We start from the raw sequence: 12,361 nt of genomic DNA, 5'->3' as shown, positions 1-12,361 counted from the left end.
AGTGCAAACAGGCCTGTGATGCCACACTAGGTCATCCAAGGTGTCTAAGTGCATACAGGCTGGTTATGCCACACTAGGTCATCCGGGGCGTCTAAATACATACAGGCCTGTTATGCCACACTAGGTCATCCCGGGCGTCCAAGTGCACACAGGCCTTTTATGCCACACTAGGTCATCCAAGCTGCCTAAGTGCACACAAGCCTGTTATGCCTACAGGCCTGTTATGCCAAACTAGGTTATCCGGGGCTTCCAAGTGCACACATGGCTGTTATGCCACACTAGGTCATCTGGGGCGTCCAAGTGTATACAGGTCTGTTATGCCACACTAGGTCATCCGGGGAGTCCAAGTGCATACAGGCCTCTTATGCCAAACTAGGTCATCCGAGGCATCCAAGTGCACACAGGCCTGTTATGCCACACTAGATCAATCGGGGCGTCCAAGTGCATACAGGTCTGTTATGCCACACTAGGTCATCCGGGGAGTCCAAGTGAATACAGGCCTGTTATGCCACACTAGGTCATCCGTGGCGTCCAAGTGCACACAGGCCTGTTATGCCACACTAGGTCATCCGGGTCGTCCAAGTGCACATAGGCCTGTTATGCCACAATAGGTCATCCGGGGCTTCCAAGTGCACACAGGCCTGTTATGCCACATTAGGACATCCGGGGTGTCCAAGTGCACACAGGCCTTTTATGCCACACTAGGTCATCGGAGGCATCTAAGTGCATACAGGCCTGTTATCATTCAAGGTGTCCAAGTGCTTACAGATCTGTTGAGCCACACTAGGTCATCTGGGGCGTCCAAGTGCATACATGTCTGTTATGCCACACTAGGTCATCCGGGGAGTCCAAGTGCATACAGGCCTCTTATGCCAAACTAGGTCATCCGAGGCATCCAAGTGCACACAGGCCTGTTATGCCACACTAGATCAATCGGGGCGTCCAAGTGCATACAGGTCTGTTATGCCACACTAGGTCATCCGGGGAGTCCAAGTGCATACAGGCCTGATATGCCACACTAGGTCATCCGTGGCGTCCAAGTGCACACAGGCCTGTTATGCCACACTAGGTCATCCGGGGCGTCCAAGTGCACACAGGCCTGTTATGCCACACTAGGTCATCCGGGGCGTCCAAGTGCACACAGGCCTGTTATGCCACAATAGGTCATCCGAGGCATCCAAGTGCACACAGGCCTGTTATGCCACACTAGATCAATCGGGGCGTCCAAGTGCATACAGGTCTGTTATGCCACACTAGGTCATCCGGGGAGTCCAAGTGCATACAGGCCTGTTATGCCACACTAGGTCATCCGTGGCGTCCAAGTGCACACAGGCCTGTAATGCCACACTAGGTCATCCGGGGCGTCCAAGTGCACACAGGCTTGTTATGCCACACTAGGTCATCCGGAGCGTCCAAGTGCACTGCCACACTAGATCATCCGGGGCGTCCAAGTGCACATAGGCCTGCTATGCCACACTAGTTTATCCGGGGCTTCCAAGTGCACACAGGCCTGTTATGCCACATTAGGACATCCGGGGCGTCCAAGTGCATACAGGCCTTTTATGCCACACTAGGTCATTCGAGGCATCTAAGTGCATACAGGCCTGTTATCATTCAAGGTGTCCAAGTGCTTACAGATCTGTTGAGCCACATTAGGTCATCTGGGGTGTCCTAGTGCATACAGGCCTGTTATGCCAGTCTAGGTCATCCGAGGCATCAAAGTGCATACAGGGCTGTTATGCCACACTAGGCCATCCGGGGCGTCTAAGTGCATACAGGCCTGTTATGCCACACTAGGTCATCCGGGGTGTCCACGTGCACACAGACCTGTGATGCCACACTAGGTCATCCAAGGTGTCTAAGTGCATACAGGCCGGTTATGCCACACTAGGTCATCCGGGGCGTCTAAGTACATACAGGCCTGTTATGCCACACTAGGTCATCCCGGGCGTCCAAGTGCACACAGGCCTGTTATGCCACACTAGGTCATCCAAGCTGCCTAAGTGCACACAAGCCTGTTATGCCTACAGGCCTGTTATGGCAAACTAGGTTATCCGGGGCTTCCAAGTGCACACATGGCTGTTATGCCACACTAGGTCATCTGGGGCGTCCAAGTGCATACAGGTCTGTTATGCCACACTAGGTCATCCGGGGAGTCCAAGTGCATACAGGCCTCTTATGCCAAACTAGGTAATCTGAGGCATCCAAGTGCACACAGGCCCGTTATGCCACACTAGATCAATCGGGGCGTCCAAGTGCATACAGGTCTGTTATGCCACACTAGGTCATCCGGGGAATCCAAGTGCATACAGGCCTGTTATGCCACACTAGGTCATCTGTGGCGTCCAAGTGCACACAGGCCTGTTATGCCACACTAGGTCATCCGGGGGGTCCAAGTGCACACAGGCCTGTTATGCCACACTAGGTCATCCGGGTCGTCCAAGTGCACACAGGCCTGTTATGCCACAATAGGTCATCCGAGGCATCCAAGTGCACACAGGCCTGTTATGCCACACTAGGTCATCCGGAGCGTCCAAGTGCACCGCCACACTAGATCATCCAGGGCGTCCAAGTGCACACAGGCCCGTTATGCCACACTAGGTCATCCGGGGCATCTAAGTGCATACAGGCCTGTTATCATTCAAGGTGTCCAAGTGCATACAGATCTGTTGAGCCACACTAGATCATCTGGGGTGTCCTAGTGCATACAGGCCTGTTATGCCACTCTAGGTCATCCGAGGCATCAAAGTGCATACATGCTTTTTATGCCACACTAGGTCATCCGGGGCGTCTAAGTGCATGCAGGCCTGTTATGCCACACCAGGTCATCCGGGGTGTCCAAGTGCAAACAGGCATGTTATGCCACACTAGGTCATGCAAGGTGTCTAAGTGCACACAGGCTTGTTATGCCACACTAGGTCATCCAGGGCGTCCAAGTGCACACATGCCTATTATGCCACACTAGGTCATCCAAGGTGTCTAAGTGCATACAGGCCTGTTATGCCACACTAGGTTATCCGGGGCTTCTAAGTCTATACAGGCCTGTTATGCCACACCAGGTCATCCGGTGTGTCCAAGTGCACACAGGCCTGTTATGCCACACTAGGTTATCCAAGGTGTCTAAGTGCATACAGGCCTGTTATGCCACACTAGGTTATCCGGGGCTTCTAAGTGCATACAGGCCTGTTATGCCACACTAGGTCATCCCGGGCGTCCAAGTGCACACAGGCCTGTTATGCCACACTAGGTCATCCAAGCTGCCTAAGTGCACACAAGCCTGTTATGCCTACAGGCCTGTTATGCCAAACTAGGTTATCTGGGGCTTCCAAGTGCACACATGGCTGTTATGCTACACTAGGTCATCTGGGGCGTCCAAGTGCATACAGGTCTGTTATGCCACACTAGGTCATCTGGGGAGTCCAAGTGCATACAGGCCTCTTATGCCAAACTAGGTCATCCGAGGCATCCAAGTGCACACAGGCCTGTTATGCCACACTAGATCAATCGGGAGGTCCAAGTGCATACAGGCCTGTTTTGCCACACTAGGTCATCCGTGGCATCCAAGTGCACACAGGCCTGTTATGCCACACTAGGTCATCTGGGGCGTCCAATTGCACACAGGCCTGTTATGCCACACTAGGTCATCTGGGTCGTCCAAGTGCACACAGGCCTGTTATGCGACAACAGGTCATCCGAGGAATCCAAGTGCACACAGGCCTGTTATGCCACACTAGGTCATCCGGAGCGTCCAAGTGCACTGCCACACTAGATCATCCGGGGTGTCCAAATGCACACAAGCCCGTTATGCCACACTAGGTCATCCGGGTCGTGCAAGTGCACATAGGCCTGTTATGCCACACTAGTTTATCCGGGGCTTCCAAGTGCACACAGGCCTGTTATGCCACATTAGGACATCGGGAGGTCCAAGTGCACACAGGCCTTTTATGCCACACTAGGTCATCCGAGGCATCTAAGTGCATACAGGCCTGTTATCATTCAAGGTGTCCAAGTGCTTACAGATCTGTTGAGCCACACTAGGTCATCTGGGTTGTCCTAGTGCATACAGGCCTGTTATGCCACTCTAGGTCATCCGAGGCATCAAAGTGCATACAGGCCTGTTATTCCACACTAGGTCATCCGGGGCGTCTAAGTGCATACAGGCCTGTTATGCCACACTACTTCATCCGGAGCGTCTTAGTGTATACAGGCCTGTTATGCCACACCAGGTCATCCGTGGTGTCCAAGTGCACACAAGCATGTTATCCCACACTAGGTCATGCAAGGTGTCTAAGTGCACATATGCTTGTTATGCCACACTAGGTCATCCGGGGTGTCCAAGTGCACACAGGCCTATTATGCCACACTAGGTCATCCAAGGTGTCGAAGTGCGTACAGGCCTGTTATGCCACACTAGGTCATCTGCAGAGTCCAAATGCATACATGCCTGTTATGCCACACTAGGTCATCCGGGGAGTCCAAGTGCATACAGGCCTGTTATGCCACACAAGGTCATTCAAGCTGTCTAAGTACATACAGGCCTGTTATGCCGCACTGGGTCATCCGGGGCATCCAAGTGCACACAGGCCTGTTATGCCACACTAGGTCATTCAAGCTGTCTAAGTGCATACAGGCCTGTTATGCCTACAGGCCTGTTATGCCAAACTAGGTTATCCAAGGCTTCCATGTGCACACATGCCTGTTATGTCACACTAGGTCATCCGAGGCATCAAAGTGCACACAGGCCTGTTATGCCAAACTAGATCATCTGGGGCGTCCAAGTGCATACAGGCCTGTTATGCCACACTAGGTCATCCGAGGCATCTAAGTGCATACATGCCTGTTATCATTCAAGGTGTCCAAGTGCTTACAGATCTGTTGAGCCACACTAGGTCATCTGGGGTGTCCTAGTGCATACAGGCCTGTTATGCCACTCTAGGTCATCCGAGGCATCAAAGTGCATACAGGCCTGTTATGCCACACTAGGTCATCCGGGGCGTCTAAGTGCATACAGGCCTGTTATGCCACACCAGGTCATCCGGGGTGTCCAAGTGCACACAGGCATGTTATGCCACACTAGGTCATGCAAGGTGTCTAAGTGCACACAGGCTTGTTATGCCACACTAGGTCATCCGGCGTGTCCAAGTGCACACAGGCCTATTATCCCACACTAGGTCATCCAAGGTGTCTAAGTGCTTACAGGCCTGTTATGCCACACTAGGTCATCTGCGGATTCCAAGTGCATACATGCCTGTTATGCCACACTAGGTCATCCGGGGAGTCCAAGTGCATACAGGCCTGTTATGCCACACTAGGTCATCCCAGGCATCCAAGTGCACACAGGCCTGTTATGCAACATTAGGTCATCCAGGGCGTCTAAGCGCACACAGGCCTGTTATGCCACACTAGGTCATTCAAGCTGTCTAAGTACATACAGGCCTGTTATGCCACACTGGTTCATCCGGGGCGTCCAAGTGCACACAGGCCTGTTATGCCACACTAGGGCATTCAAGCTTTCTAAGTGCATACAGGCCTGTTATGCCTACAGGCCTGTTATGCCAAACTAGGTTATCTGAGGCTTCCAAGTGCACACATGCCTGTTATTCCACACTAGGTCATCTAGGGAGTCCAAGTGCACACAGGCTTGTTATGCCACACTAGGTCATCCAGGGCGTCCAAGTGCACACAGGCCTATTATGCCACACTAGGTCATCCAAGGTGTCCAAGTGCATACAGGCCTGTTATGCCACACTAGGTCATCCGTGGCGTCCAAGTGCACACAGGCCTGTTATGCCACACTAGGTCATCCGGGGCGTCCAAGTGCACACAGGCTTGTTATGCCACACTAGGTCATCCGGAGCGTCCAAGTGCACTGCCACACTAGATCATCCGGGGCGTCCAAGTGCACAGAGGCCCGTTATGCCACACTAGGTCATCCGGGTCGTCCAAGTGCACATAGGCCTGTTATGCCACAATAGTTTATCCGGGGCTTCCAAGTGCACACAGGCCTGTTATGCCACATTAGGACATCCGGGGCGTCCAAGTGCATACAGGCCTTTTATGCCACACTAGGTCATTCGAGGCATCTAAGTGCATACAGGCCTGTTATCATTCAAGGTGTCCAAGTGCTTACAGATCTGTTGAGCCACACTAGGTCATCTGGGGTGTCCTAGTGCATACAGGCCTGTTATGCCAGTCTAGGTCATCCGAGGCATCAAAGTGCATACAGGGCTGTTATGCCACACTAGGCCATCCGGGGCGTCTAAGTGCATACAGGCCTGTTATGCCACACTAGGTCATCCGGGGCGTCCAAGTGCACACAGGCCTGTGATGCCACACTAGGTCATCCAAGGTGTCTAAGTGCATACAGGCCGGTTATGCCACACTAGGTCATCCGGGGCGTCTAAGTACATATAGGCCTGTTATGCCACACTAGGTCATCCCGGGCGTCCAAGTGCACACAGGCCTGATATGCCACACTAGGTCATCCAAGCTGCCTAAGTGCACACAAGCCTGTTATGCCTACAGGCCTGTTATGGCAAACTAGGTTATCCGGGGCTTCCAAGTGCACACATGGCTGTTATGCCACACTAGGTCATCTGGGGCGTCCAAGTGCATACAGGTCTGTTATGCCACACTAGGTCATCTGGGGAGTCCAAGTGCATACAGGCCTCTTATGCCAAACTAGGTCATCTGAGGCATCCAAGTGCACACAGGCCCGTTATGCCACACTAGATCAATCGGGGCGTCCAAGTGCATACAGGTCTGTTATGCCACACTAGGTCATCCGGGGGAATCCAAGTGCATACAGGCCTTTTATGCCACACTAGGTCATCTGTGGCGTCCAAGTGCACACAGGCCTGTTATGCCACACTAGGTCATCCGGGGCGTCCAAGTGCACACAGGCCTGTTATGCCACACTAGGTCATCCGGGTCGTCCAAGTGCACACAGGCCTGTTATGCCACAATAGGTCATCCGAGGCATCCAAGTACACACAGGCCTGTTATGCCACACTAGGTCATCCGGAGCGTCCAAGTGCACCGCCACACTCGATCATCCAGGGCGTCCAAGTGCACACAGGCCCGTTATGCCACACTAGGTCATCCGGGGCATCTAAGTGCATACAGGCCTGTTATCATTCAAGGTGTCCAAGTGCATATAGATCTGTTGAGCCACACTAGATCATCTGGGGTGTCCTAGTGCATACAGGCCTGTTATGCCACTCTAGGTCATCCGAGGCATCAAAGTGCATACAGGCTTTTTATGCCACACTAGGTCATCCGGGGCGTCTAAGTGCATACAGGCCTGTTATGCCACACTAGGTCATCCGGGGCGTCTAAGTGCATGCAGGCCTGTTATGCCACACCAGGTCATCCGGGGTGTCCAAGTGCAAACAGGCACTAGGTCATGCAAGGTGTCTAAGTGCACACAGGCCTATTATGCCACACTAGGTCACCCAAGGTGTCTAAGTGCATACAGGCCTGTTATGCCACACTAGGTTATCCGGGGCTTCTAAGTGCATACAGGCCTGTTATGCCACACCAGGTCATCCGGTGTGTCCAAGTGCACACAGGCCTGTTATGCCACACTAGGTTATCCAAGGTGTCTAAGTGAATACAGGCCTATTATGCCACACTAGGTCATCCGGGGCGTCCAAGTGCACACAGGCCTGTGATGCCACACTAGGTCATCCAAGGTGTCTAAGTGCATACAGGCCTGTTATGCCACACTAGGTTATCCGGGGCTTCTAAGTGCATACAGGCCTGTTATGCCACACCAGCTCATCCGGGGTGCCCAAGTGCACACAGGCTTGTGATGCCACACTAGGTCATCCAAGGTGTCTAAGTGCATACAGGCCGGTTATGCCACACTAGGTCATCCGGGGCATCTAAGTACATACAGGCCTGTTATGCCACACTAGGTCATCCCGGGCGTCCAAGTGCACACAGGCCTGTTATGCCACACTAGGTCATCCAAGCTGCCTAAGTGCACACAAGCCTATTATGCCTACAGGCCTGTTATGCCAAACTAGGTTATCCGGGGCTTCGAGGTGCACACATGGCGGTTATGCCACACTAGGTCATCTGGGGCGTCCAAGTGCATACAGGTCTGTTATGCCACACTAGGTCATCCGGGGAGTCCAAGTGCATACAGGCCTCTTATGCCAAACTAGGTCATCCGAGGCATCCAAGTGCACACAGGCCGGTTATGCCGCACTAGATCAATCAGGGCGTCCAAGTGCATACAGGTCTGTTATGCCACACTAGGTCATCCGGGGAGTCCAAGTGCATACAGGCCTGTTATGCCACAGTAGGTCATCCGTGGCGTCCAAGTGCACACAGGCCTGTTATGCCACACTAGATCACCCGGGGCGTCCAAGTGCACACAGGCCCGTTATGCCACACTAGGTCATCCGGGTCGTCCAAGTGCAAATAGGCCTGTTATGCCACACTACTTTATCCGGGGATTCCAAGTGCACACAGGCCTGTTATGCCACATTAGGACATCCAGGGCTTCCAAGTGCACACAGGCATTTCATGCCACACTAGGTCATCCGGGGCATCTAAGTGCATACAGGCCTGTTATCATTCAAGGTGTCCAAGTGCATACAGATCTGTTGAGCCACACTAGGTCATCTGGGGTGTCCTAGTGCATACAGGGCTGTTATGCCACCCTAGATCATCCGAGGCATCAAAGTGCATACAGGCCTGTTATGCCACACTAGGTCATCTAGGGCATCTAAGTGCATACAGGCCTGTTATGCCACACTAGGTCATCCGGAGCTTTTAAGTGCATGCAGGCCTGTTATGCCACACCAGGTCATCCGGGGTGTCCAAGTGCACACAGGCATGTTATGCCACACTAGGTCATGCAAGGTGTCTAAGTGCACACAGGCCTGTTACGCCACACTAGGGCATCCGGGGCTTCTAAGTGCATACAGGCCTGTTATGCCACGCCAGGTCATCCGGGGTGTCCAAGTGCACACAGGCCTGTTATGCCACACTAGGTTATCCAAGGTGTCTAAGTGCATACAGGCCTGTTATGCCACACTAGGTCATCCGAGGCGTCCAAGTGCAAACAGGCCTGTGATGCCACACTAGGTCATCCAAGGTGTCTAAGTGCATACAGGCTGGTTATGCCACACTAGGTCATCCGGGGCGTCTAAATACATACAGGCCTGTTATGCCACACTAGGTCATCCCGGCGTCCAAGTGCACACAGGCCTTTTATGCCACACTAGGTCATCCAAGCTGCCTAAGTGCACACAAGCCTGTTATGCCTACAGGCCTGTTATGCCAAACTAGGTTATCCGGGGCTTCCAAGTGCACACATGGCTGTTATGCCACACTAGGTCATCTGGGGCGTCCAAGTGTATACAGGTCTGTTATGCCACACTAGGTCATCCGGGGAGTCCAAGTGCATACAGGCCTCTTATGCCAAACTAGGTCATCCGAGGCATCCAAGTGCACACAGGCCTGTTATGCCACACTAGATCAATCGGGGCGTCCAAGTGCATACAGGTCTGTTATGCCACACTAGGTCATCCGGGGAGTCCAAGTGAATACAGGCCTGTTATGCCACACTAGGTCATCCGTGGCGTCCAAGTGCACACAGGCCTGTTATGCCACACTAGGTCATCCGGGGCGTCCAAGTGCACATAGGCCTGTTATGCCACAATAGGTCATCCGAGGCATCCAAGTGCACACAGGCCTGTTATGCCACACTAGGTCATCCGGAGCGTCCAAGTGTACTGCCACACTAGATCATCCGGGGCGTCCAAGTGCACACAGACCCGTTATGCCACACTAGGTCATCCGGGTCGTCCAAGTGCACATAGGCCTGTTATGCCACACTAGTTTATCCGGGGCTTCCAAGTGCACACACCTGTTATGCCACATTAGGACATCCGGGGTGTCCAAGTGCACACAGGCCTTTTATGCCACACTAGGTCATCCGAGGCATCTAAGTGCATACAGGCCTGTTATCATTCAAGGTGTCCAAGTGCTTACAGATCTGTTGAGCCACACTAGGTCATCTGGGGCGTCCAAGTGCATACATGTCTGTTATGCCACACTAGGTCATCCGGGGAGTCCAAGTGCATACAGGCCTCTTATGCCAAACTAGGTCATCCGAGGCATCCAAGTGCACACAGGCCTGTTATGCCACACTAGATCAATCGGGGCGTCCAAGTGCATACAGGTCTGTTATGCCACACTAGGTCATCCGGGGAGTCCAAGTGCATACAGGCCTGATATGCCACACTAGGTCATCCGTGGCGTCCAAGTGCACACAGGCCTGTTATGCCACACTAGGTCATCCGGTGCGTCCAAGTGCACACAGGCCTGTTATGCCACACTAGGTCATCCGGGGCGTCCAAGTGCACACAGGCCTGTTATGCCACAATAGGTCATCGAGGCATCCAAGTGCACACAGGCCTGTTATGCCACACTAGATCAATCGGGGCGTCCAAGTGCATACAGGTCTGTTATGCCACACTAGGTCATCCGGGGAGTCCAAGTGCATACAGGCCTGTTATGCCACACTAGGTCATCCGTGGCGTCCAAGTGCACACAGGCCTGTTATGCCACACTAGGTCATCCGGGGCGTCCAAGTGCACACAGGCTTGTTATGCCACACTAGGTCATCCGGAGCGTCCAAGTGCACTGCCACACTAGATCATCCGGGGCGTCCAAGTGCACATAGGCCTGCTATGCCACACTAGTTTATCCGGGGCTTCCAAGTGCACACAGGCCTGTTATGCCACATTAGGACATCCGGGGCGTCCAAGTGCATACAGGCCTTTTATGCCACACTAGGTCATTCGAGGCATCTAAGTGCATGCAGGCCTGTTATCATTCAAGGTGTCCAAGTGCTTACAGATCTGTTGAGCCACATTAGGTCATCTGGGGTGTCCTAGTGCATACAGGCCTGTTATGCCAGTCTAGGTCATCCGAGGCATCAAAGTGCATACAGGGCTGTTATGCCACACTAGGCCATCCGGGGCGTCTAAGTGCATACAGGCCTGTTATGCCACACTAGGTCATCCGGGGCGTCCAAGTGCACACAGACCTGTGATGCCACACTAGGTCATCCAAGGTGTCTAAGTGCATACAGGCCTGTTATGCCACACTAGGTCATCCCGGGCGTCCAAGTGCACACAGGCCTGATATGCCACAATAGGTCATCGAAGCTGCCTAAGTGCACACAAGCCTGTTATGCCTACAGGCCTGTTATGGCAAACTAGGTTATCCGGGGCTTCCAAGTGCACACATGGCTGTTATGCCACACTAGGTCATCTGGGGCGTCCAAGTGCATACAGGTCTGTTATGCCACACTAGGTCATCCGGGGAGTCCAAGTGCATACAGGCCTCTTATGCCAAACTAGGTCATCTGAGGCATCCAAGTGCACACAGGCCCGTTATGCCACACTAGATCAATCGGGGCGTCCAAGTGCATACAGGTCTGTTATGCCACACTAGGTCATCCGGGGGAATCCAAGTGCATACAGGCCTTTTATGCCACACTAGGTCATCTGTGGCGTCCAAGTGCACACAGCCCTGTTATGCCACACTAGGTCATCCGGGGCGTCCAAGTGCACACAGGCCTGTTATGCCACACTAGGTCATCCGGGTCGTCCAAGTGCACACAGGCCTGTTATGCCACAATAGGTCATCCGAGGCATCCAAGTGCACACAGGCCTGTTATGCCACACTAGGTCATCCGGAGCGTCCAAGTGCACCGCCACACTAGATCATCCAGGGCGTCCAAGTGCACACAGGCCCGTTATGCCACACTAGGTCATCCGGGGCATCTAAGTGCATACAGGCCTGTTATCATTCAAGGTGTCCAAGAGCATATAGATCTGTTGAGCCACACTAGATCATCTGGGGTGTCCTAGTGCATACAGGCCTGTTATGCCACTCTAGGTCATCCGAGGCATCAAAGTGCATACAGGCTTTTTATGCCACACTAGGTCATCCGGGGCGTCTAAGTGCATACAGGCCTGTTATGCCACACTAGGTCATCCGGGGCGTCTAAGTGCATGCAGGCCTGTTATGCCACACCAGGTCATCCGGGGTGTCCAAGTGCAAACAGGCACTAGGTCATGCAAGGTGTCTAAGTGCACACAGGCTTGTTATGCCACACTAGGTCATCCAGGGCGTCCAAGTGCATGCAGGCCTGTTATGATACACTAGGTTATCTGGGGCTTCTAAGTGCATACAGGCCTGTGATGCCACACTAGGTCATCCAAGGTGTCTAAGTGCATACAGGCCGGTTATGCCACACTAGGTCATCCGGGGCATCTAAGTACATACAGGCCTGTTATGCCACACTAGGTCATCCAAACTGCCTAAGTGCACA

This window comes from Ambystoma mexicanum, chromosome 9 (assembly GCF_040938575.1).
Source record: "Ambystoma mexicanum isolate Mex_15411 chromosome 9, UKY_AmexF1_1, whole genome shotgun sequence".
Lineage (NCBI taxonomy): Eukaryota > Metazoa > Chordata > Amphibia > Caudata > Ambystomatidae > Ambystoma > Ambystoma mexicanum.
This window is presented reverse-complemented; position numbering follows the sequence as displayed.